A 27,839-nucleotide genomic window follows, 5' to 3' on the forward strand; every position below is an offset into this window, starting at 1 on the left:
CTTTCCTAATGGCCAAAATGAGATGCTATTCACATTTACTATTGTTATTATTATTATTTCTGTGATGAGCACTGTCAGAATCTGTGTCTTGCATCAACATTCTATTACTCAGTGTTTCCACCCTTTTCCTTAAATAAATGCGAACCCCTTGGGTGGCTGGGGTTAGCACTTGCGACACAAACTGTCCTAAAAAGCAAAGTGGAGCCGTTGGCAGTAAGGCAATAAGGTAGCGGCGGTATTTGAGAATGTGTTCGGAAGCCTCTCAGGGACACCTACCAAACCCACGCATTTCGGAAAACTGGACCCACATTTCCACACATTTCTGTGCCAGAAAGTTCTAGATTTTGTAGGAATATACAAATTTTCTTCCACCGTACAATACCCTACTTGTCCTGATAAAGATGTGCCTGTGATAGGAATGGATCAAAACACCGTCAATGGAAGTCCCCAGTGGTGACACCCATTAACCTTGGTTTGATCAATTTCTGTTGCAGGCACTGTGCCTAGTCACACAAGCGAGACAACGCTTTTATCAGGACAGTTGGGGTAACACTCAGTGTTAGGAATTTTGTGTATTCGTGCTGATTCCAGATATATTCATCAAAGCAAATGTGTGATTTTAGGCAAGGTTTGAGGTTTGCATGGCTTTGTGGGTAATAAAACATCTCTGATCAATGTGCGGCGATCCACCCTGGAACTCCCTATGTGTCTAGTTTTCAAAGATGTCTGTGGTTGGTGGGTTTCCGTCGGTGGTGGCAGAGCATGGCCCCAAATACAGCAGCTACCCCTCTCGCTGATCTCTCCATGTAGCACTTTAGGTCCCCTTGTGTCACTGTCTTTTAACCCTTCCACACATGTAAGGTATAATGTTTATCGCAAGACTTGCAGTAACGCGTGGTGGTAGGAAATTTGTGAGTCCCTAAAGCTCCCAGAACTTTCCATTAAATAAATGAGAGAAAACGTGTGTTATTAGACAAAGCTTGAGGTTTTCAAGCACTTTTAGGTAAAATTACCTGGTGAGAGCCACACAAGTCATGCCACCCTGTACAGTACCTGGTGTCAAGTTCTCGGAAATGTGCAGCTTTGTTAGGTTTCTCTAGGTGCTGACTGAGATAGGGCCCTAAACCTCTAGCTAACCAAATTGCAAACAATGGGTCGGTTTTCAGTGGAAAAAAGGATTATGTCAAAGAAATGTGAGGAAAATGTGTGTTTTGACCCAAAGGCGAGGTTTGCAAGGGCTTCTGAGTAAAAAGAACCACAGAAGTCATGCTACCCTGGACTCCCTGGATTTCGGAGGGCTAGTTTTCTGAAATTTGCAAGTTGGGAATATTTCCCTGGTAGCTGCAAGAGCTAGAGCCCAAATTCCATTGCCAACAACATTGTAGCAAAGGGTCAGTTTTTGGGTGGAAAAAACTAATCTGTGCATGCTGCATTTTGTGCTTTTTGATGATGTGGGTTCAAGGCTCTCCCACACAAGTTAGATACTATTTTTGTTGGGAGATGTGGGAGAATGCTGGTGGCACAAAATGAGTGGTCCATGCAGGTTACAGAGCATTCCATCACAGAAATGTGAGAAAATGTGTGCTTTTATGCACAGTTTGAGGATGGCAAGGGCTCCTGTGTTAAAACAACTCTTTAGAACTACAGTGAGACTAGCCTTGACACTCCTGGGTGTATAGTTTTCAGAAATGTCTGGGCATGGTAGATATTCTTGGGATGTACGTGAGCTACACCCCAAAATCTGCAGCTGCTCATATTGTAAAAAACGCATGGATTCAGCTTGGTAAAATATGATGCCGTCTGGTCGCATTTTAGGGTCATTGTGTCACAGGTGCTAAGCCCATCCAGAAAAGTGGGATACCATTTTTTTTATCAGGAGATATATAGGACTACTGTAGAGCAGAACATTTGTTATTTCTTGGCAACTGTGCCTTTCAAATGTAAGCCAGTGTAAACGAAAGAAGACATTTTGCAAAATGCCCTCTACATCACATTCTAGTATGGGTACCAATAAATAAAGAAATATACAAATATTCACTGCCTCTAAACTCAGCATCTTGTGTACATTTTAGAAATGTATAGGCTTCATTCATACCGATTCTCCACTCTTTATATTTTACCATCGTAAGGTGCAGCTCTTGTTGTCTTTCTGAGTACCTTGGATTCTTGGAGAACCTGCAAGCCCTATAAATCCCTGCTCTCAGAAGGGTCTATTGGACTTACCAGTGTATTGCTTTTCTAAATCGAGGATCATGACAAGAAGTTACAGATCAAAATGTTGTCAGCAATGGATGTTTTTCCCTACTCATTTTCTTTTTTTTCATTTCAACAGTTAGTTTCTTTGGGAAAACCTTGAGGGATCTACACAAATTACCTCTTGCTGAATTCACAATGTTGTCTAATTTTCAGAAATGTATAACTGTCCGGTATCACCCATGGGTTTCATACCTGTATCCAGCACAAACTTTAGGAGGTTGAAAGCAAAAATACTTGCAAAAATGTTCTACCTTTGCGAAAAAAGCCAAAAGTGAAGTTAAAAAAAGGGTTTTTGGCACAGCTCTACTTGCTCCTGAAAGGTCTGAAGATGGTGGTTTTAGCAGACAAACCTTTTGTGGATGCCATTTTAGAAAAAAAGCAGACACTTTCTTGTGCCGACTTCTTTCCCATTTTCCCCCCAAAAAACGTACTTGTTTGAAGGCAAGGAGTGACGTCACTATCCACAGGCATTTTTATGTTTAATTCTAAAGCTGAGTGTAACCACCCTCAAAAAAGAGCATGCATTACAAGTAGAGTCCATGTCCTTAGGTTAACAGTTAACACAGCCTTTGAACCAGTATCATCAACGTTACCCTTTTTAACAATTCCTTTACTGTGGAAAGGTTGCTGCATGCTTAAATTAACCATGCATAATTTCACATAAACATTGGTCTGATGTGCTCACTAATAAATATCAATAATTTTTGAGAAGATTGGCAAATGATAATATGACAAAGGTGCAGAGGATTGTGTATCTCATTTAGAGTTTGGTGGTCAGTGGCTTGACCATAATCAAAGTGGAGTACCCTCTCCACCAAAATGATGGTACTCCCAATCTATTTCGATTTGGCTGTACCATCATATTTCTGCTGCTTGTACCCCTGCTGACTCTGCCGGTGGAAATCGTACACTGAAATTCAAAAGACTTGGGACTATCAGTGTAAAAAAAAATATTAGACCTCCCGTACTATTTAGGGCAGTAATTCGGTGAAATTGTTTTCCTGTTTGAGCCACCAGAAAATGCCTGTCGGTCCTCAAAAGGAAAAAGAAAAATTTCCCTCATATTCAGTGGTGGCTAGCACCTACGGGAAAGTAGGGGCAGGTGCGTGCACAAATGATTTATTAAAAACACACAAGCACAAATAATATATTTAAAAAACCACTTACCTTACACGAACCAGCATCCTCCGGTCCGACCGCCTCTTTCACAGGAACTGGAATTGGATGCACCAACTTCCTTGGCCAGTCCTGGCTCTGCTCTCACCAGCATGAGAGCAGTGCTAGGATTGGTGTGAGCAGCCTCACTCAGCACTCCACAGCTCTCTGAAGGCTTTGGCTTGCTCCAACCCAACTGTCTTATGACAGCTGGATTAGAGATGCTTAAAGTGAGCATGTGTGGCTGGCCATCGCAAGACGGCCGGTCAAAAAGACATTTGCACTTTATACAATGCACTGCCAGCCCACGCTCCTCCCTACTGCTGTCACTCAGCAGAAGTCCCACCCATGTCCTGCCACTGTTCAGGACAGGGCATGAAAACAAAATGGTAATAAATTACAATGTTATTCTTCATCTATGGGACGTTGGGGGGGCTTCTAAGTGGAGTGACACTCCTCCGCTCCAACGGAGGAGCTGCCCTTGCTCATCTCCTGGGAAAAGCTCACAGGGTTTCAGGGGTAATAACTTTGTTTTGAAAAAAACAACTCCTGCTTTGGGAGTTTATTTTTTTTAAAACAAAAAAATTCTGAGTAGCCTCATGAAACATGATGACTGCTCTGCAGACTCAAAATGGCCTTACAGGAGCAGCAGTGGAGTGGGTCCTGTGAAGGAATAGAGATCTGTGCTATGCTAGTGGAGATCTCTAAATATTGTGTGTGGTTGTCTGCCAAGGTAGCAGAGGTAATGCCCTCTGCCACTCCGGCAGATGGTAAACATCATTCACCACGAATGCGATACAATGAATTCCATTACAACACAGTCATTACAATGACTTCGTTGTTACATCACATACCTTTACAACGCAAGTCGTTACAACGCACAGAGGGATGTTAAAGTCATGTGAAATTTTAATTATGCTTGCATCATTATACTACACCTCATAATGCATGCAATCCATGGCTTTCTGGATGGTAAATAGCTATCTTCGATTCAATGGAGACAAAACAGAGGTCCTGGTCTTTGGCAGCCAACACTCTATATGGACACACTCCTGGTGGCCAGAAATGCTTGGATCATGCCCTTGTCCTGCTGCCTCGGCAAAGAATCTCGGTGTTATAGTTGACAGCTCACTCTCTTTTGATCCCCAGGTCAACAGAACTTTCTCATCCTGTTTCTGGGTTATTAAGATCTTGAGGAATATCTTCCCATGTCTCTCTCTCTCTTCACAAAAGCAAGCAACTGTTGCCTTGATTTTGTCCAGACTGAATTATTGTGATGCTCTTTACTTTGACATTAACATGGGATCCATCCATAAGCTGCAAGTTGTCCAGAATACTGCAGCGAGACTCATTATTGATCTTCCCAAATTTCATTCGATCTCCACTGCCATTCGTAAGTTGCATTGGCTTCCTTTAGAGAAACAAATACGGTTTAAGGCCCTATGTATACTTTATAGGGCACTTCACAATTCTGGTCCAGAAGGAATCAAACATCTCTTCCAATGCTACGTCCCTACTAAACAGCTGTAGTCTGCCAACAAAAATTGGCTGGTAGTGCCCAGGTTTAGGAGGGCAAGGTGGGGATGAAGAGCATTTTCTGTGGCTGCCTCTAAACCCTGGAACACTCTTCCCTTATCGATCTCTTGCCTGGAGTCACACCTTCTCTTCCGTAAATCCTTAAAGACCTGGCTTTTTGCCAGTTAATAACTTAGAGGACCTACACCTCCTAGTCCCTGACCGTTGTTTCTGTCTTAGCACCTTGACACCTTTGGGCAGAAGTTCATGCTTTATAAGATGGTCATTCAATAATTCATTCTTAATTACACTACTGTTATGCTGCTGTTGGAAGCACAGGAACAACCTGAACAACAAGATCGTGAGAAGCTGTTCACAGCAATTGTGCTTTGCTGGCTATTATTATATATTTTTTTTAAATATGTTTATTTATTTTTAATAATTTGAATTTACAATAAAAAAAATCATGACTGCACAATACAGACTGGTAGTTGGGCAATCGCGGTTGGCATAGGGCAAAAAGTATATCTACATTTCCTCTGAAAGAGAACACGAGGTTAGATTTCAACACAGTACATATACATACGCTAAGTGTCAGATCTAACTGAATCCGCGTCATTAAGGATAAGTCTCGTTTTGCAATCCTTAAGACCCTTTCCCCGCTCCAGCCATTGGTAAGGGCAAGTCCCCCTCTTTGTCACCAAATTCCAACCCATAGTATTTTATCCACGGCGCCCATATCTTTTGGAACTTATAGGGGCAGCCTCTCGCCTTATAGGTCACCCTTACCGCAACCATATATAGATCCAAGCTTGCTCTCCAGTATTTAAGTGTAGGGAGTTGGTGATCACCCCAATGTTTAGCTATCTCCCTCTTGGCAACCACCAGCCCCAAATTAGCCAGCTTAAGTTTATGCCTTGTCAGGTCTACTTCTGTGGGGATCCCCAGTAGAAGGAATTTTGCATCTATCTCAAGTTGGGCCTCCAGTATATTGTTTAGTTCTTGTAGTATCCTGTCCCTATAATTTTGAACCCTACTGCACTCCCAAAGGGTGTGTATAAAATGTGCCCCGGTGTGTGTAGCATCTGAGGTAGTCAGGGTTATCTGCTCTCCCCATGGTTCCAAGAGGGCCCAGTTTGTCAGGCAAATTGTTGATCAGTGTTTTATAGGTCAGTGAGATGGCCTGAGTCTGAATCTCTTCCTGCAAAAGTCTGACTTCTAATGGGGCATATTCCAGCAATATCTTTGTGTCCAGTTCCCCCGCCTGCCAAGCATGCTTTAGTATGAGATAGGCGTAAGCTTGATTATCATGTAGTTGATATGTGGCTTGTAGCCAGGCGAATGGGGCCAATGTGCCTGCCTGCAGTACATCCCCTACTTTTGAAATCCCTATTAAATCCCACTATTTAAAAACTGCTTATTTCAATCAAACTACCTCCCTCCCACAGTGGGGTCTCCCTTGTTGGTTTCATATCCCATTTCATTTGCTTCACAGCACCTTTCCATGCCTCCAGTAAAATATAATCCGCGTATAATGATATATATTCTTCTTCTAAAAAGCGTGACTCATCTACAAAACCCTCTAGACCATGTTGAGTTTCGAACCTCACAGGCCAGAGGCTCCAAAATAAGAGCAAATAATTGGGGAGATAGGGGACAGCCCTGCCTAGTGCCACGTTGAATCGACCAACTCTTCGAAACTGCCCCGTTAACTCTGACTTTAGCCTCAGGAGCATTATACAGGAGTGCTAACCAATCTATAAAGATGGGGCCGAAGCCAAACCTCTCCAGGGTGGATCTCTTGAAGGGCCAATGAATGGTATTGAATGACTTCTCGGCGTCTAACGAAAGGAGCAGGTCAGGGCTTTCCTGCCCCTGAACCGTGGCCATCCAATTGGCCGAGCATCGTAGGTTTAAACGCGTGGCTCACTTAGGCATGAAACCAGATTGGTCCCTATGGATCAAGGGGGTAATGACTGTGAAGAGCTGCATCGCAAGAATAGTAGCTAAAATATTTGTCTCTATGTTAAGCAGAGATATGGGTGGATATGACCCACAATCCTCTGGAGGTTTCCCAGTCTTGTGAATTACCACTACCGTGGCCATCCGAAGATCTAGTGGGAGAGTCCCTTGCTCTTTCGCCATCAGGAACATATTTAGTAAATGCGGTGCAAGCAGACTACTATTTAATTAAAACAAAATCTCCTGGGAGTCTGTTTGGGCCCAGGGTTTACCCCGACTTTTGGCGGACAATGGCCTCTGTCACTTCCTCTAGTCTGTCCCTCTCCTACCGAGAGAGCGAGGGAAGCTCAATTGTGTTCAAGAAGTGAGTTATTTGCACCTCGTCTGTCTGCGATGCAGCTGAGTACAGGTTTGTATAGTACCGTGCAAAGGCTCCTGCAATATCTGTAGGTGTGGTATGGGTGGTGCCTTATTCTGTGATTGACGTTACCCATCTTGACTCCATTTCCTTCCTACCCAGCCATGCTAGTAGTTTCCCCGCCCTGTCGCCTGTCTCGTAGAGTCGATGTTGGACTGCCAGTTGGCAAGCCCTCACCTCCCTGTTCGCCAGTGCCTGATACTCCCTTCTGGTAATTTCAAGTTGGCGAAGAGACTGAACAGTCGTTGTAGAGGCGCCACTGCTCTCCAGACTCAAAAGCTTGAGTTCTAAGGCCTCCAATTCCTGGGTTTCTCGTCTCTTTTTATGGGCAATTATATTTTGCGCTCTGTCTCTGAGCACCGTCTTGAATGCTTCCCATAGGGTGACTGCTGACTGCACGGAACCTACATTCTCTTTAAAATAGAGCTCAGAATCGACCCTAATCTCTTCAGCCACCCTCTCATCTTTCAAGGCCCATGGACTCAGTCTCCAGTTCGGTAATTGACTGTCACCCTTCCCGCACACCGTTAACCAAAGCGGCAAGTGATCTGAGATGCCCCTGACTAGGTAATCCACCCTCACCACCAGTCCGACCTCCCCTGCAGGAGCAAAGAGACAGTCTACTCTCGAAAATACCCAATGGGCCCCTGAAAAGTAGGAATAGGCACGTACATTTGGGTGGTGCCGTCTCCACAAGTCCGTCAGTCCAAGGGCGTCCCTAAATTTCGCCAGCATTGTGGGTCCATGGGACACAGGTCGTACTTGGGTTTGATTGAGGGAGGGCTCGACCACATCATTGAAGTCCCCACCAATTATATGTGTAGCAGGTCCAGAGTGCAATAGGATCTCCGTCAGCCTGTCGAGTGTACGTTGCTGTAATAGCTGGGGCGCATATTACACTAATAAGTAAGAATGTTGTACGATTCCAAATCCCCTGTACTGCAACATAGGTACCGTCAGCGTCCAGGCACTGTTGAATAATATGAAAGGGAGGTGACTTTTTAATGAGAATTGCCTCTCGTCCCCTTGGTGAAACCTGCGTATGCTAGGGTGGTATATGGTCCCCTTCCCAGGACAATACAACTCAAACCCATTAGGTGCATTTCCTATAAAAAGATTACGTCAGGTTTAAGTCGTTTGAGATATTGAGATACACGATCCCACTTGATTTTGTTTCCTAGCCCATTGACGTTCCATGTCAATGCCGTAAATCTATTCCTGGCCATGGCAATAGGAGACTTGACTCATTACACACCCCGCCCCCTCCCAGAGGATTTCCCACATCCCATGTACCCAGCTCACTCTCAGCATTCATTTGATTGAATGAAAAAGAACAGTCCCCCCTCGTTACAGTCTTTATACCGAACATAAGACAATGTCTAGCTTACCCTTAACCTACACTCTTCAGGTACCCATACCCTTCCCCAACTCATCAACATGACAACTCTGGCACGGGTGATCCACTAAGAGGTCAGTAGCCCTCCCTCCCCCCCTGCTTCAATGAACTATACACAAATAAAATAACAACCCTCAGGCCTTAGGGTTGTCTTACTGTCCGTGGGCAGCCATCTGGCCCCATCTCAGTCCTCTTCGCCATTACTCATTGGATGTTGCTGTTGCGCGCTGGCACCGAGCAAAACCGGATCCGGGGCTTCTAACCATTGAATGCTTACCAGTAACAGATGTTCACTGTCTGCATCTGCTGAATCTTCTCTTTCTGACAGTTCAGTGTGGGTATTGTCACTCGGTCTCAGTAAGGTGTGCGACACATGGCCCTGCACCACATTGTCATCCGAGTCCGATATTTGGGACCTACTTTCTCTAGGCTGCAAAGACCTCACCGGTGTTCCACTCGGTGTTCCTCAAATTTTCAACTCTCGTCTCTTATGCTTTTCTTTAGATCGCTCCTGACCTGAGCCCAGTCTCTTTTCCGTGAACCGATGTGGAGCCTGGGGTTATCTGTGCCGGAATTGAGGCCGTTACTCAATCCACGACCATGCCTCTTGTGGAGTCTGAAAAAACAATGTGTTGCCTTTGAAGATAACCTTAGGCTTGGCTGGGAACAGTAACATGTATTAAATTTCGAGTGTTTAAAGCTTCGTCTTGACCAGATTGAAGGTATGCTGTTGTTTTTGCAAGTCCCGGGAGTAATCAGGGAATACCATCACCCGCATATTTTCATATTTAATTTCTCCCATCTTCCTTAGCTCATGTAGGATTAGGTCTTTATCTTGGAAATTCAATAAGCGGGCTATCAAGGGTCGAGGCTGAACGAGCAGCTGGCATCCTGTGTGCTCAATCTATGACAAAGCAAGATGAAAACTGGGTATTTGAAAGGGTGGCTTTGAGAAACTTCAGAGGAAACTGACCCAAATCCGTTCCACATTTGATCCGTCCATTCCACGTTTTCCGGAAAACCAATAAATCGAAGTTTATTTCTGCGGGCCCTGTTTTCGGCATCGTCGACCCTCCAGGCCACTTCTTTCATTGATGCTAACAGCCCCTTCACCTCCTTTCACATAAAATGAAAAGTATCCTCTAGCTCCCAGATGCGGTGCTCAGCTTCGGTAACATGTTCGGAGGCTTTTCGCAGGTCCTGGCATAGCAATGTGACCTCCGAGCATACCTCAGCCGTCTTCCCCTTCCAAGCATTCTCTGGACTCATGGATCGCTTGCACTATGGACACACCATCCGGGAGGGGGGCTGTATTTCCTTCTGCTCTCACCTACATAGGGAGCACCTAGGCAAATCGATCTAATTTACCCTGTCGCTACATCTTCAGTTCCTTATCCTTCGCCATTGCGGGCCGACAGATGGGAAGGTATATGCAGACGCTCTCTCCCTCAGTCACAACCATCAAGGCACCACTGTTGGTCTCCCAGCGATTCACCCGCTGTTGTGCTCCTCAATTCCCAGGCCACCTTCTGAGCACCCCTTGGCCTATATGGTAGTCCCATCAGATTGGTCGCACACTGCTACACCTACCAGTCGTGTTCCCCCAATGAAAATGGTCCCTGAAGGTCAGCGTCGGCGGATACACCTATGCTCAAGAGTGGGTGCAAGTATGCGTGGCGTGTGCCATCCCTGGACACGTGTTTCGAGGTAGTTGCCTCTCGTCAGCAGGGAGAAGGAAAATGAGAGTGGGGTTGCTGTGTAAGCTGCTAAAAACATAATCAGGTCTAGTACCTCTCTTAGCGCGCAGGTGCGTAACCCTGAGTCCGTCGACTCCACCGGCTCAAGGGAGCCTGAATATAAAGTTACATCAGATTGGTCGCACACTGCTACACCTACCAGTCGTGTTCCCCCAATGAAAATGGTCCCTGAAGGTCAGCGTCGGCGGATACACCCATGCTCAAGAGTGCGTGCAAGTATGCGTGGCGTGTGCCATCCCTGGACACGTGTTTCGAGGTAGTTGCCTCTCGTCAGCAGGGAGAAGGAAAATGAGAGTGGGGTTGCTGTGTAAGCTGCTAAAAACATAATCAGGTCTAGTACCTCTCTTAGCGCGCAGGTGCGTAACCCTGAGTCCGTCGACTCCACCGGCTCAAGGGAGCCTGAATATAAAGTTACATCAGATTGGTCGCACACTGCTACACCTACCAGTCGTGTTCCCCCAATGAAAATGGTCCCTGAAGGTCAGCGTCGGCGGATACACCTATGCTCAAGAGTGAGTGCAAGTATGCGTGGCGTGTGCCATCCCTGGACACGTGTTTCGAGGTAGTTGCCTCTCGTCAGCAGGGAGTAGGAAAATGAGAGTGGGGTTGCTGTGTAAGCTGCTAAAAACATAACCAGGTCTAGTACCTCTCTTAGCGCGCAGGTGCGTAACCATGAGTCCGTCGACTCCACCGGCTCAAGGGAGCCTGAATATAAAGTTACATCAGATTGGTCGCACACTGCTACACCTACCAGTCGTGTTCCCCCAATGAAAATGGTCCCTGAAGGTCAGTGTCGGCGGATACACCTATGCTCAAGAGTGCGTGCAAGTATGCGTGGCGTGTGCCATCCCTGGACACGTGTTTCGAGGTAGTTGCCTCTCGTCAGCAGGGAGTAGGAAAATGAGAGTGGGGTTGCTGTGTAAGCTGCTAAAAACATAATCAGGTCTAGTACCTCTCTTAGCGCGCAGGTGCGTAACCATGAGTCCGTCGACTCCACCGGCTCAAGGGAGCCTGAATATAAAGTTACATCAGATTGGTCGCACACTGCTACACCTACCAGTCGTGTTCCCCCAATGAAAATGGTCCCTGAAGGTCAGCGTCGGCGGATACACCTATGCTCAAGAGTGCGTGCAAGTATGCGTGGCGTGTGCCATCCCTGGACACGTGTTTCGAGGTAGTTGCCTCTCGTCAGCAGGGAGTAGGAAAATGAGAGTGGGGTTGCTGTGTAAGCTGCTAAAAACATAATCAGGTCTAGTACCTCTCTTAGCGCGCAGGTGCGTAACCATGAGTCCGTCGACTCCACCGGCTCAAGGGAGCCTGAATATAAAGTTACATCAGATTGGTCGCACACTGCTACACCTACCAGTCGTGTTCCCCCAATGAAAATGGTCCCTGAAGGTCAGCGTCGGCGGATACACCTATGCTCAAGAGTGCGTGCAAGTATGCGTGGCGTGTGCCATCCCTGGACACGTGTTTCGAGGTAGTTGCCTCTCGTCAGCAGGGAGTAGGAAAATGAGAGTGGGGTTGCTGTGTAAGTGCTAAAAACATAATCAGGTCTAGTACCTCTCTTAGCGCGCAGGTGCGTAACCATGAGTCCGTCGACTCCACCGGCTCAAGGGAGCCTGAATATAAAGTTACATCAGATTGGTCGCACACTGCTACACCTACCAGTCGTGTTCCCCCAATGAAAATGGTCCCTGAAGGTCAGCGTCGGCGGATACACCTATGCTCAAGAGTGCGTGCAAGTATGCGTGGCGTGTGCCATCCCTGGACACGTGTTTCGAGGTAGTTGCCTCTCGTCAGCAGGGAGTAGGAAAATGAGAGTGGGGTTGCTGTGTAAGCTGCTAAAAACATAATCAGGTCTAGTACCTCTCTTAGCGCGCAGGTGCGTAACCATGAGTCCGTCGACTCCACCGGCTCAAGGGAGCCTGAATATAAAGTTACATCAGATTGGTCGCACACTGCTACACCTACCAGTCGTGTTCCCCCAATGAAAATGGTCCCTGAAGGTCAGCGTCGGCGGATACACCTATGCTCAAGAGTGCGTGCAAGTATGCGTGGCGTGTGCCATCCCTGGACACGTGTTTCGAGGTAGTTGCCTCTCGTCAGCAGGGAGTAGGAAAATGAGAGTGGGGTTGCTGTGTAAGCTGCTAAAAACATAATCAGGTCTAGTACCTCTCTTAGCGCGCAGGTGCGTAACCACGAGTCCGTCGACTCCACCGGCTCAAGGGAGCCTGAATATAAAGTTACATCAGATTGGTCGCACACTGCTACACCTACCAGTCGTGTTCCCCCAATGAAAATGGTCCCTGAAGGTCAGCGTCGGCGGATACACCTATGCTCAAGAGTGCGTGCAAGTATGCGTGGCGTGTGCCATCCCTGGACACGTGTTTCGAGGTAGTTGCCTCTCGTCAGCAGGGAGTAGGAAAATGAGAGTGGGGTTGCTGTGTAAGCTGCTAAAAACATAATCAGGTCTAGTACCTCTCTTAGCGTGCAGGTGCGTAACCATGAGTCCGTCGACTCCACCGGCTCAAGGGAGCCTGAATATAAAGTTACATCAGATTGGTCGCACACTGCTACACCTACCAGTCGTGTTCCCCCAATGAAAATGGTCCCTGAAGGTCAGCGTTGGCGGATACACCTATGCTCAAGAGTGCGTGCAAGTATGCGTGGCGTGTGCCATCCGTGGACACGTGTTTCGAGGTAGTTGCCTCTCGTCAGCAGGGAGTAGGAAAATGAGAGTGGGGTTGCTGTGTAAGCTGCTAAAAACATAATCAGGTCTAGTACCTCTCTTAGCGCGCAGGTGCGTAACCATGAGTCCGTCGACTCCACCGGCTCAAGGGAGCCTGAATATAAAGTTACATCAGATTGGTCGCACACTGCTACACCTACCAGTCGTGTTCCCCCAATGAAAATGGTCCCTGAAGGTCAGCGTCGGCGGATACACCTATGCTCAAGAGTGCGTGCAAGTATGCGTGGCGTGTGCCATCCCTGGACACGTGTTTCGAGGTAGTTGCCTCTCGTCAGCAGGGAGTAGGAAAATGAGAGTGGGGTTGCTGCGTAAGCTGCTAAAAACATAATCAGGTCTAGTACCTCTCTTAGCGCGCAGGTGCGTAACCATGAGTCCGTCGACTCCACCGGCTCAAGGGAGCCTGAATATAAAGTTACATCAGATTGGTCGCACACTGCTACACCTACCAGTCGTGTTCCCCCAATGAAAATGGTCCCTGAAGGTCAGCGTCAGCGGATACACCTATGCTCAAGAGTGCGTGCAAGTATGCGTGGCGTGTGCCATCCCTGGACACGTGTTTCGAGGTAGTTGCCTCTCGTCAGCAGGGAGTAGGAAAATGAGAGTGGGGTTGCTGTGTAAGCTGCTAAAAACATAATCACGTCTAGTACCTCTCTTAGCGCGCAGGTGCGTAACCATGAGTCCGTCGACTCCACCGGCTCAAGGGAGCCTGAATATAAAGTTACATCAGATTGGTCGCACACTGCTACACCTACCAGTCGTGATCCCCCAATGAAAATGGTCCCTGAAAGTCAGCGTCGGCAGATACACCTATGCTCAAGAGTGCGTGCAAGTATGCGTGGCGTGTGCCATCCCTGGACACGTGTTCCGAGGTAGTTGCCTCTCGTCAGCAGGGAGTAGGAAAATGAGAGTGGGGTTGCTGTGTAAGCTGCTAAAAACATAATCAGGTCTAGTACCTCTCTTAGCACGCAGGTGCGTAACCATGAGTCCGTCGACTCCACCGGCTCAAGGGAGCCTGAATATAAAGTTACATCAGATTGGTCGCACACTGCTACACCTACCAGTCGTGTTCCCCCAATGAAAATGGTCCCTGAAGGTCAGCGTCGGCGGATACACCTATGCTCAAGAGTGCGTGCAAGTATGCGTGGCGTGTGCCATCCCTGGACACGTGTTTCGAGGTAGTTGCCTCTCGTCAGCAGGGAGTAGGAAAATGAGAGTGGGGTTGCTGTGTAAGCTGCTAAAAACATAATCAGGTCTAGTACCTCTCTTAGCGCGCAGGTGCGTAACCATGAGTCCGTCGACTCCACTGGCTCAAGGGAGCCTGAATATAAAGTTACATCAGATTGGTCGCACACTGCTACACCTACCAGTCGTGTTCCCCCAATGAAAATGGTCCCTGAAGGTCAGCGTCGGCGGATACACCTATGCTCAAGAGTGCGTGCAAGTATGCGTGGCGTGTGCCATCCCTGGACACGTGTTTCGAGGTAGTTGCCTCTCGTCAGCAGGGAGTAGGAAAATGAGAGTGGGGTTGCTGTGTAAGCTGCTAAAAACATAATCAGGTCTAGTACCTCTCTTAGCGCGCAGGTGCGTAACCATGAGTCCGTCGACTCCACCGGGAAAGTTTGCAACCGTTGTTTCAAGTTTTGGTGCATGCCAAGCAGGGGAGTCACTCCAGACCATACACTAAAAAATGGGTTAGGAAAGTCGACTTGCAAAATGACAAGGCCTAGGGCCTGTAGAATCGCTTGGGCTTCAAGACTGCTGTGTTAGCAGGTAAGTAACAGGCCCACGGGAGACGCGTGCAGTGTGTGAACACAGACGCGGGTTCCCTATTGATTACAATGGAGCAAGTCGCGGTTTGATTTTTAAAGTTTTAGGGTACTTCGAGGAAGTCTACAAGCAAGCCACTGACAAGGTAAGTAATTCGAGGGCCAACACACACTAGGGCACCGGAGTGCATGGGTTACCTCACCCAGGGAATCCGGGTGCATAGGTGTCTTTTGGTGTCGGGTCAAGTCGCTATTTTCTAGGGAGACCAAAGAAGACTTTCTGCTTGCGGCGACTGAAGAAGTGTCCTGTGGAATCCAAGCCTGGATTCAAGATGAAGAAGACCTGAAAATTGAAGGGACAGTGTTCAAAGTCACTTGCCAGTGACCGGTGGCCAGGAAGTTGGATGACCACGGATGTCGGGAGATTTCAGGCCATCGATGGTGTTTTGACTCTTCGCTCATGAGGTCCAGGAGAGATCGAGGATAACCAGCGGCTGGATTTGGAGTGTCCCACAACGTCTGCAGCTGAAGGCGATGTTGGCAGCCAGATTGGAGCCAACAAGCCTTAGCAACTGCAAGTCTTGTGTAAACTGATGAAAGTCGATGGTGCAGACCAGCAAGGTCTGAGGGACTTACCCAGTGAGGGTAAGTGAGGGCAGGCCTGGAGCAAGCAGGGGAGTTCTTTGAGTTGATAAGAAAGTCTTCGGGGGACCCGCTAGCCAATGGGCAAGGGATCGCAAAGACACCTCTTGAGGAAATGCTTCACAGGAGCCCCTGGTCACTCGGGACATGGTAGGCCTCTGATTTTTGTAGCTAAATCTGCTGGAGGCTTGGGCCACAAATGGTCCAAAGCACAAGTTCATTGAACATCGTGAAGGGGTTGCACTTGACAATAGTGCACGGTTCCCAGGTATTGCAGTTCCTCCTCACTCGTGGGGTCCAGATGCTAAAGCTTCACTGGGGACTCAAAATGGCCAACAAGAGGTCAGGAAATCCACTTCTGGGGTTGCAGGGACTTTGGACTCCGGCGGGAGCGGGAACGTTTGCAACCGTTGTTTCAAGTTTTGGTGCCTGCCAAGCAGGGGAGTCACTCCTTGACTCCAAGGGAGATTCTTCTGTCTTCCAAAGGTAGTGGAATGTCGAAGGGCCAGGATTCTTCTTGTAAAGCGTCGTCCAGGGTTATCTAACTTGCATTGGAAAGGTGTACCTATCTTACAGTGAAAGTAAGGGAGGGACTAGCTCTATGACCACTCCTCTAGGTGGGTCAGGGGGGTGGATGGTTACACCCACTCCCCTTTGTCCAGTTTCACACCAGAGCAGGGGCTGGTAGCCCCTGAACCGGTTTGAGCTGGCATATGCACAGAGGAGCCTACTGCTCCCCCAGTGCAGGACTTCAAAGCACTCTAAGAGTGCACCCACCCAGCTCCAATACACTAAATCCTGTCTGGAAGGTGGTGATACCTCCCTGTGACAGGATGCCTTTTGTTGGGCCTCCTCCACTGCGAGTTTCAGTCAGCAGCAGGAGGGCAGCCCAGTGTCTGTGCTGGTGGCATCCATTTTGTGATGCCAGGGCTCTTTCAGATTTCTGTCATTTTACTACAGTGGGTACATGTCATCCCCTCTAGAAGAGTGGGATCATATTCCCACATCATGGACTGATGTGGGGGTATGATTCCAAGATGTTTGACACCAAACACAACATGTTTTGATGCAGTCATTCCAAAGTTAGCATTAACCGTGAGGTTATAATGCACTTAAGAGTATATGGTTTAACCGCATCCACAAACAGCCCCAGGGAATGGACCCTGCCAGCTGCAGAGGGACCCTGCTCAGGCAGAGGCACCCCCTCACATTGTAAAGCAAGCACCCTGCCCTCAGGTTTGATAGGGCCTGCCATAGGGGTGACTGTTAGGTTTATATGTGTGTGTATGGTGAGATATAGGAACCTATACCTCAGTGAGGAGTGCTAACACTACCTCACCCAGGCTGCAGTAGCAGGCCTGAGGTGTCAGATTTAGTCTGCTTCACAGGGGTGGCATAATACATGCTTCAGCCCCTGGTAGGCCTGTAAAGGTCCTATGCCCTTGGTACCTAAGGTACCATATACTAGGGGCTCATAAGGCACCACAGTAACCAATCACTAGTGCATCTAATATGCACTCCAAGTCGTTTAGAGAGAACAGAGAGACTGGGGCCCTGATTAGCAGGGACCCAGCCTGACTATAGCCAGACACCAGTGTGTACATAAGTGCAGATCCTACTCTCCTACATTACTGATCTGCTAAGTTGATCAATCAGTGCATAAAGTTTATGTTGATTTTGGTGATCTGAATTCATACTGTCCTGTAGATCATGCCATACATTTTTGTTTTTCCATGTTAGCCCAGATCAAGTCATTTACATGTTTTGAAGATTTGTGATTTTAGTCTCTCAGTCTCTGATTTCATGGGGAGGATACAAAGCAAGGAGAACAACTCATCAACTAAGTACCTTGAGAATGCAAGCAATCTGTGATTTGCGTGTATGGTAACTAAATGTTTGTGTCTTGGTACACCTACCTATCATCACAGAGTATGACAACTAAGTTCCACTGAGTCTGTATGTAGTTTTATTGTTAGGAGTGATTATGTTATTCATGGCTAACCCCAGATGAAAGAGAAATACTTTGAAGATGTACCTAGGGAGTTCTTGTCCTCCTGGCATTTGCACAAGCTACTCTAGGCATTCATGAGTGCCAAGAGTTTATTAAATTTACTTATATTGAGAAAAAGAAAATGATTGTCAGGAAAAATGATTTTACAATTTTGAGAATACAGTTGTGTTTTGCTGTGAGATATTTGATGAGTGACTAGAGTTTTCCATCCTCATAATGGGCATATATAGCAACAAATTAATGAAACACACTGTGGGGTCCAGCGTCAACAGTGGTGACAACTGTGGGTACCATGGGTGTGTGGTGTAGGTTGTCAATGATTTTGTAAATAAGAAACAAAACTGGTCACATTGAGAAAACCATGCCTTTAATTTGATTGAAAATGTTGTAATAGATTATCCACTACAGACAAGGTAAGTTACAATCTACAAAGCTACACACTTAATAAAATACTTTTATGAGGCACCAAACAAAGCTATAGAAATCTTTTGCAAGGATTACCAAATCGGGATGCCTTTTAAAACAGCTTTTGCGCCACTGTAAAGAAATTATGTCATTCTTTGACATCTTTGAGTCAGGGCCACACCTTCACAGCCCCTTTACGTTAAGTTTCCCCAACTACTCTTACAAGTGTCATTTATGACATTCAAACCAATAGTAGAAGAGGAGTTATTCAAACCGGCATGGAATATTTCACCACAGCTCTCATCCTGAACCTTATACTTGAGATGAATGCTTCACTCTAAGAATGCTCTGTTACTAAAAAGCTCAACCAAGCTGTTATCACACACCGGCTACAGACACCAATGACAATTAAACTGCTGTTTTCTTCCATTAACACTTAATCCTCAACCAATGATTCCACAGTAAAACCCTTGAAAAAGAAGCTACAAAATAGTCAAAAGTAAAGGAGGGTTCTCATAAAGCACTAAAAGTATATTGATCAATATCAAAGAGGAAATCAATACTCCAATGGATGTGAAACAGCAATTGGTTCTGATTCCTCTCAACCTCTGAGCTTCATATGAAAACATTGACTATATAATACTGTTGAAAATGTTTAAACTTGTAAAATGGTCAGGCTACTGATTTTCAGTCCTCATTAGATGACTGTCTGTCAAACTATATGCTAAAGTACGCAAACTTCTCAGTATTAGGAGACCTGAATATTCATTTAGACAGAAGATGCGATCAAAATGCCCCCCTTCTCCTGGGTACTGTCTGCCTGGAATTTGAAGCAATTTGTAGACAAACCCACCTACTCTGCAGGCTACCTGCTTGACCCAGTTTTTGCTAATGGTTATATCATGGTTGCAAAGGTTTTGAGTAATGCCTGGTCAGATCATTCTACAGTTGATTTTTCATACACACATGAGCAAGGCCTCAGCGCCACACTGTAAATAAGCCAAGGTGACGACAGAGGAAATAACATATATTATTAATAATAGCGTTCCAGCTTTATCTGACAATATTGAAGTAGATGCACTTTAAGTCAATGCCTGGCTAGGTAACATGGCTGACCTGGTGGCACCCATTAAGTCAGCGTCTGGTGGTTTGAGATGCCCATCTGCCCTTGATTTGATGAGATTGGATAAATTCAGCAGCAATGTAAAAAGCACAAATGATCCTGGCACAAGCTGTATCTACCTGAGGACAAAGCATGCTATAAAAAGAAGCTGTCTATTTACCATTGAGGAAGACAAAAAGCTCAAGCAAAGTATTTTGCTAATAAAATTGCCAAATCCCACAGCAACCCCAAAGAGAGTTTTAAAATCACGCAGAACTTCATCAATCCTTCCTCTCTTTCCCAAACCCTGGTAGCCTCTCCAAATAAAACATTCTCAACTTTTGGACTATTTTGAGAACAAGATTCCGAGCATTTTAAATATTTCAAAGGTAGCATTAATGAGCAATAGTTCTGATTCTTGTGGGTTAGAAAGCCAAACTGTACCCACAGCTATTATTAATTGTGAGCTTAATCAGTCTGGAGGTCAGTTCTTGATAGCTCGTTTCTTACACTCCTGTTCTTTGATGGAGTTCTTAACAATTTTGTTGGAGGACTCTGAGAAAGCTCTCAAAGCTTCTAAGTCTAGCTCCCCTGAGGACCTGTGTCCCCCCTCCCCCCATATCTTGGTTGATAATGCAAAAGCCATTAATCCATCTCTGAATGCTCCACTAATCAACTCACTGCGCCAGGCCACAGTCCCCAGTTGCTGGAAGAAGGCCAATCTGATTCCACTGCTTAAAAAACCTTCGACTGGCAAGACCTTCCTAGTCAAGTATTAGCTAATCTCCATATTGCAAGCGGTCCTCCAGAAACTGGTCAGTATCCAACTTTCCAGTTGTCTTGATGCCAACCAATTGCTGCATCCTGCGCAATTGGTTTTTTGCCCATGACACAGCATTGAATCCACTGTGGTAGCCGTCTCTGATGTTAATAAACTGGCTGTGGACAATATGATGAAAGTTCCCTTACTGTTACTGGACCTTTCAGCAAGGTTTGATACAGTCACCTACCCTATCTTGATGCAACGATTGCCTGACATTCAGTGGGTGGGACCACGCTGGCCTGTCTGGGCTTATTTCTATTGAACAGATATCAGTCTGTGTGGATGCAGCCATTTTTCCATTATGTTTGAGGTTCTCCAGGCTCTGCCTTGAGTCTGACATTATTTAATGTCTACATGTTCCCCAAAGCAATCCTAGTGGAATCCTTTGGAGTGCAGGCCACCTCTCACACTGATAACACGCATATCCTTCTAACTTGAGACAGAAACATTTTGTGTATCCAAAATAGATTTGAAGAGTGTCTGTCAGCAGTGTTTCAGTGGATTTGCCAGAGTAATCTCCAGTACAACACGAGCAACTCTCACCTTCATGGGGTGGTGAAGTTTAGCCTAGTTCTGCTCTATCTCCTTCAACCCCTGCCGCAATGGTACAGAATCTCGGAGTGAAGTTCAATAAGAACCTATTCTTTAAACCACAGATGGAGAGTGTACTTGGGACCTGTTTTAACCTTCTCCGGTTTCTGAGGAAGTTCTTGTTTCTGCTCCCTGCTCATTGCCAGAAGATGGTTGTCCATGCCCTCATAATATCTCAGCTGGACCATGGCAATGCATTATACTGGGGTATCCCTCTGTACTAACTTAAGAGACTCCAGTTGGTGCAGAATGCTGCAGCCCATCTCCTGCTTACCATCCAGAGAAACATATCTGTTCAGGTCCACATAAAGAGTTCCATTGGCTATCGATTCGGGCGAGAGTGAAGTGCAAAGGACTTGTGCAAGCTCACAGAGCTTTCTCTGGCCTAGACCCCAAATATCTAACTAAGAGACTTCCCCACAATCATCCATCCAGAACTTTACAAGGAAGAGATGGGGAGGCACCCACTTTTCTGTTTTGGCTGCTGCAGGATGTGGTTTGAAGACTTGGCTATATAACGGTGCCTTTTAGCTTTTGCTCCTCTCTTGTGATCAGCGTTTCATACACCTGTAGTAGCAAGACACTCTCTAGAGTAGTCCTGTGCGTCATAAGTTCCATTTGATTTGATTTGATATGGATTACGGTTAGAACCTATACTGAATCAACTCTGCAGTTACACCCAACAATCATGAATTGGGTCAGAAATGTCATCTGCTCAGGCTTGGAACTTTTGTTGCTAGTGTTCAGCCTGTACATACATCCCTTGGCAAGGGTCATAGGACAACATGGATATAGTTAAAAATGTATGCATGCAGCACTTACATGGAACCTTTATAGGATGAGTCTTGTGGTGGCCATAATAACACAATAAATATACTTAGTATCATTGCATGGTTTCCCCCTTATTTGTCTTTCCAATGGGCATTATTTTAGATGGAATGTCCAGTCAAACTACTGTAGTTAATCTAACTTCTGTCAAAACCTGTGGGTTTTTGAGGTGGTCCACTCCAAAAAACGCCCTCTTTAGGCAAAATGTCACAAAGTAGATTTGGCTTTGTGAAAACGTCTCCTTTCTGTGTTAGGAAATAAATCACTGCTGCCACTTTTAATTTCTTTGTACCACACCAGAGCAGGTTTAATACATATGGCCAACATTGTGACCTAACAAGCCACACTCATAACAGTGAGGCAACAAGCAGCTCTATATACACTCATGGAAATAGATATAAAAAAGATATTTTTGGGGGGTGGTCTCGCCGCAAATGGTGTGAGTCGCGCGCTGCTGAGGCTCCGGGCCGCCGCCGACGAAATCAGCCTCTAAAAGCAGGCTGACGGCTGCGGAGACGCCCCGGTTGTGGAAGATCGGCTGGCTGAAGAGAGCGGGCGGCTATCTGGCGGCTCGGGGGCCCTGGAGCTGAGCGGTTGCGAGGAGAAACCGCGTTTGAAGAGAGGCTCCGGCGGGAGAGAGCGCGCCCGCCATTTTGCGCGCCCGAATCCACTGCGCTGAGGAGGTGCTGAGCTCCGCGCCCCCGGGAAGGGGGACGCCGGAGGAGCGACTTTGGCGGGCGGCAGAGCAGTGGAATGGTCGGATGGTGACGGCCCCTTGACCCTCCGGGCTGGACAGCGGGGGTGACCAGGCTGAGGAAGCGGAGACGACCACGGCCGCCATCTTGTGGTCCGTGTCTGGGGGCGCCCGGAGTGAGCCCTGGCCTTGGCCCGTGATTCCAGCTCCGAGACCGGCAACGCCACGGTGGTGGTCGGCGATACAGAGGTACCGGGTCTGGGACATATCACCGCTGCCAGTTTTGGAGCGCTCTACTGAGAACACTGCACCTCACCACCTACGCTGTGCTGCTGTCGCTGTGGACGTGGACTCTGCGGGGGCCGGGTGAGCCCCTGGGCGGCGGAGCGCTGCTATCCCTGGTGCTTGCCTCTGGCGCTACACTGCCTGGACTGTGGGCCTCCTGAACATCGGGTGCGGAGGGGCGGCTGCCGGTTCCCTGGGCCGGAAGGGGCAGGCTGGAGGCCCCTGGAGATGCGGGGTCGGCGCTGTGAGCTGGAAAGGCGATGCAGAGTGGAGGCCGCGAGGTGGTGTGGGGCCGGGACCCTTCTGCAGCGACGCCGCCTGATTGCAGTGGAGGAGTGCGGACGGTGAGGCTCTAGTCACCATTTCGAGATCCTGGGGCGCTCGCTGAGGCCGGGTGAGTGGGGCCCTGCGGCGGAGGTTGTACCGGGGGAGGCCGAGCAGATGCAGAGACTGGAGAGTGGCCCCCTGCTCGTCCCGGTGGACTGTTGCCTGCTATCTGCTTGTCCTGCTGCCCGTGCCCTGTAGAACTGAGGGGTCTGGTTTGGGCCCTCCTGGCCTGGGACGGCGCACCGTGCTGCTGGCTGACGGGGAGACTATTGTTGAAAAAATGAACACCGGGCACAGTGTGAATAACAAATTTGTTGCTTATCTACTCCCAATTAAACTATATGTCTAACATATAAACTCAATGAAAAATCATATATACATTACATAAACATGTGGACATATAAAATAGGACAAACAACCGTAACTATTGTTATACTTCTTTTTAATTGTTTAAATTGTATGTATACTTATAGTTCTATTTTTTCTTTCTTTTTCTTTTTTGTTTAGTGGATTGATTTCTCTAAATGAACATGTGCATATACAAAGAACAATACGTCATGATGATTCCTATTTACATACAAAAATAGATTCATAAAAATTGAAATCTAGCTAAAAGATGATTAATTCTTGCATATAAGGTAACAATACGTGTTTGTCATACCAAAATCAAGTCTCAATAATTAATTAATGAAAAGTGAATATTTACAAAAAACAGTGCATGTATAGTATAACCAGAATATTCGTTATACAGGCGGTAAATAGACAACGCGTTTCGGCTAGGCCTTCGTCAGGAACCCGCACAGGTGTATGCACTACAAGTAAAGAATAATTACAAAAAATATGTGACAATTAAAATTCAATTTAAAGATTGGGAGTCAACATAGCAATCAATAGTCATTTACACAATTAAAGATACAAATAATAAATGCTCTTGGGTCTAGTCTATAGTCTCCAAAAGTAGATCGAGGGTGACATCTATGTAGTGAATACATAGGTAGAAAACATGGAAAGATACTAATACTAATAGGTCATGAATTAAGATGAGCTAGATCTGCCAAGAGGTATCAAAACCACAAATTAATATGGATGAGGAGAAACGTCATGTTATCTGAGCCTACCTTTTATTTCATAACCTTTGTTTTGGAAGTGGAAAGGTATGACGCTATCCCACTGAACCAGAGATATCCGTATCACTCGTGTATGGTACTCATCTATATAAAGTAGAGGCAAAAAATATATATATTGCTAATGTCTTCACAAAATTGTATATTTATTATTCCTATCTATAAACAGATTTACTGGTCGTCCTATATTGTATACCTGTATAGACCTGGATCAAACCAATGAGTCCAATATGATGCTGTCCTTATTTGTTTCTTATCATCTTCTAAAAGTAGTTGATTTGTAATGTTAAAAGCTAGAGACAGACACAAATTAGAAAAATGATCAAAACATGTGTTTGGGGAGATATATATTTTTCAAACTATTACATTACAGTACTCAATACATCCTTTTATGTTACTCGCGATACCTAATCTTAGGGTTAGTATATCTAAAATTGTTGTTATAAGTACTCACTTTGTTGATTTTCCACGTGACTTCTGATTACTAAAACGGTGGAGGATATTATTTTCTTTCCTTCCTTCAAGAGAGGTATAGGATTTTATATGTCTGTATATAAAGGGTAAAGATGAGTAAATGGCGGTCTATTAATCTGACCCTAATGTGGTACTCTTATTTAATATATTCAAAAACACATACCTGAATTAATTTAGGTCTTGTGCTTTAACCTGGATTGATCCTTTACTTATTACTGTCCGTACGGATTATTCTTTAAGTGTCACAATAGTCCGGTAACCTAGTTAACAACAATGATATATTCTACTTGGTTAACCAGTAACTATTTTACATCCAGACATCTTTTGTTACCTCATCCAAATTCACTCTAATATCTATGTTAATATCACAATATTAATTCACAATGACTTAAACCTAAAGATACTGGATTTCATTCGTTCATAAGGTTAACATGTTATGTTGATTAACGCTCCTCAAGCTCTAAGACTGTAGACCAGAGGGCAATTACTTACAGCTACAGTTCTACTTAATTGCCTCGTAGTTTCATATACAGGTCTAAATTTAAAGTCCCTCGATATTGAGCGCGCATCTATGGCCCCAATGGTACGTACCTCGTTCCGTCTTAGTATCGCGTCCCGATGTGAATCCGCGATTGCCTACGCCGCGGCCATCTTAGTTTATTTATGTGCGTCACGAGAACGTACGTTTACTGGATCAATGGCAACTAAAGAGGACTAAGAGGGGTCTAGTATGTCTCACCTAAAACAACACCACGTGGAAATGTTCCGATTAACTGGAACTGTGGCATCGAAAGAGGACTAATAGGGGTCTAACGTATCTCACCTAAAAACCACACCATTTTGAAGTGTTCCATTAGTTTATATATTTATAGATAGTGTAGTTCAATCATTTTATTCTTATTTCATCAATGAATCCAATAATGTGATTCTAGTAATATTATAGATAGAGTTAAATTAACATAATAATGTCATATGAGTGATGGAAGTCTACTGATCTCCAATTATTTGCATGTGGGTTAGCTGCCCTTAAGTGAATAGGTAACGTGAAGGGATGATGAAAATCCATCATCCATTGTTTTTGATGGCTTGATCCCATGGAATATCTTGATTCAAACCAGATACAGCTGTATCAAGGATAAAAATCCAATAGACTTCTCTCATTTTCCTAGTTCTTACTGTCGAAGTACCTGCTCTAGGGCAGATCTTCTCCAAGATATACCACTGCATTTCGTCTGGTGTATGCCCCAAATTCACATAGTGTTGTACCATAGGTGCTGAAAGTTTTTGCGTTCTGATTGCTGATCTATGTCCTGTTAATCTGATATTCACGGCTCTCCCTGTCTCTCCCACATAGCCCATGTGACAGGGACATATGATCAAATAAATTACATCTTTTGATTTACAATTATTAAGTGTATTTGGGACAATATTATGACCATTAAATGTAAGTGTTGATGCTTCAATGGCCATTGAGCAAGATTTGCATGAGCTACATCTGAAGTTACCTACCACTTTTTGGGTACCTTCCAAATTGATTTGAGGGAAGGTGGTGGCGTTTTGCATTCTTGAATGCACAATATGATCTTTTAAACTTTTATTGCGTCTGTACGCAAATAGAGGTTTGGGTATAATTTCCCTCTCTCTCGATTCATCCACATTAAGTATGTGCCAGCTAGAACAAACTGCTTGGCGAATTCTGGCATTAAGCATAGAATGCCTTGTAACAAACACTAGTGAAGGATCTTTTTTAGTTTTAGTATTTGTCAGCAGATGCTGTCTGTCATAGTAACAGGCCCTTTTGTAAGCATCCCGTACGATTTTATTGGGATAACCTCTAGCCAGGAATTTTTTCTTCATTGTGTTTGATCTGTCATCAAAATCAGTGATACTTGTACAATTACGCCTGAGGCGTAAGAACTCACCAAATGGTATATTATCTTTTTGGCTCTTTGGGTGAAAGCTATCATAGTGTAACAGTGTGTTCCTAGCGGTGGGTTTAGTGAACAACACAACTGTCAAAACTCCTAGGTGATGTTTAATAAGAATATCTAGATATTCTACTTGTTCAGTACTGATGTTATGAGTAAAGCTGATATTATCATCACATAAATTTATCCATTCAATGAATACAATAAGCTTCTCATATGTGTCTGACCAAATGAAGAAAACATCATCAATGTATCGTGACCATTTGGTCACAGATTCATAAAATGGTGCTATCTCGTTGAAGATATATTTCTTTTCAAAAAGGGTCATATAGATGTTCGCTACCGTTGGGGCACAAGATGCCCCCATACTGACACCTTGATTTTGTCTGTACAGTTGTTGGTTGAATTCAAAAACATTATCTTCTAACACGATCTTTAGACATTCCAGCACAAAGATAGATGGACATTTGATGTTGTAAGTATTGATAAACCAATGTACTGCTGCCAATGCTCCTTCAATTGGAATATTACTGTACAGGGACTCTATGTCCATAGTGACCATGTACTGAGTATCAGAGCAAAAGAGAGTATTTTCTAATAAGTTGATGACATGTCGGGTATCCTGAACAAATGCAGGGGTCTTAGAAATGTGTGGGCATAACAATGCATCTACGTATTTTGCTAATGGTTCTGTAGCTGATCCAATGGTGGTTACTATTGGTCTCAGGGGTGGATCCACAGCATTCTTATGTATTTTTGGTATGCCGTAGATGCTTGCCATTTTTGGTTTGTCTATGTTAAGGAAAGCCCACTCCTTGTTACAGAAATCTCCATTTTTTAGAGCCTTGTTGGAAATTCTACGTATTTGTGTCGTAATTTGGGATGTTGGGTCTCTAGAGATGGGACAATAATATCTTGTATCTCCCAACATTCCATTCATTTTTGAGACATATGTCGTGGTATCATATACAACAATGCCCCCTCCTTTATCACACGCCTTGATCGTTATACTGGGTGTCTGTTTAAGGGTTTGCATTGCTGCATATTCTTTTTTATTCAGGTTAAAGGGTGTCGTGGGTACATGTTTGGTGATATTCATGATTTTATTGTAAACCACTTTTTCAAATACAGCCAATTCAGGCGGAAGTTGGTCTACTGTGGGTGTGAACACCGATGGTGGTGTAAGGCCAGATAAGTTTAAGATACCCTCTTGTTGGTCTTTGCCTGCAAAGAATATTTTCAGTCTTATTTTCCTGAAGAAGGCTACTAGATCCCTAAATAGCTCAAATTTATTAAGACCTGAATGGGGTGCAAACGTCAATCCTTTAGATAATAATGTGGTTGTAGAGTTGGATAAAGTACTGTTACTAAGATTGAATACGGGTAAAACATTTAATCCCTCCAATATTGTGCATTCCGGGTTACCAGATATTGGTTGTAATCCATCACTGGATTGCCCTGGAAGCGAGGTTGAAATTGAGGTGTTGATGGGAAACGTGGTTGATATTGGGGTCTCCAATTGTTGCGTCTTGTAAAACGCCTCCCTAAAAAAGAAGACTGCCTTCCCCGTGGTCTACCTGAGTTATATCCATTATCTCTGAACTCTTGATTGCCTACTTGTTCTTCCT

The sequence above is a fragment of the Triturus cristatus genome, chromosome 8, assembly GCF_964204655.1.
Source record: "Triturus cristatus chromosome 8, aTriCri1.1, whole genome shotgun sequence".
Taxonomy (NCBI): domain Eukaryota; kingdom Metazoa; phylum Chordata; class Amphibia; order Caudata; family Salamandridae; genus Triturus; species Triturus cristatus.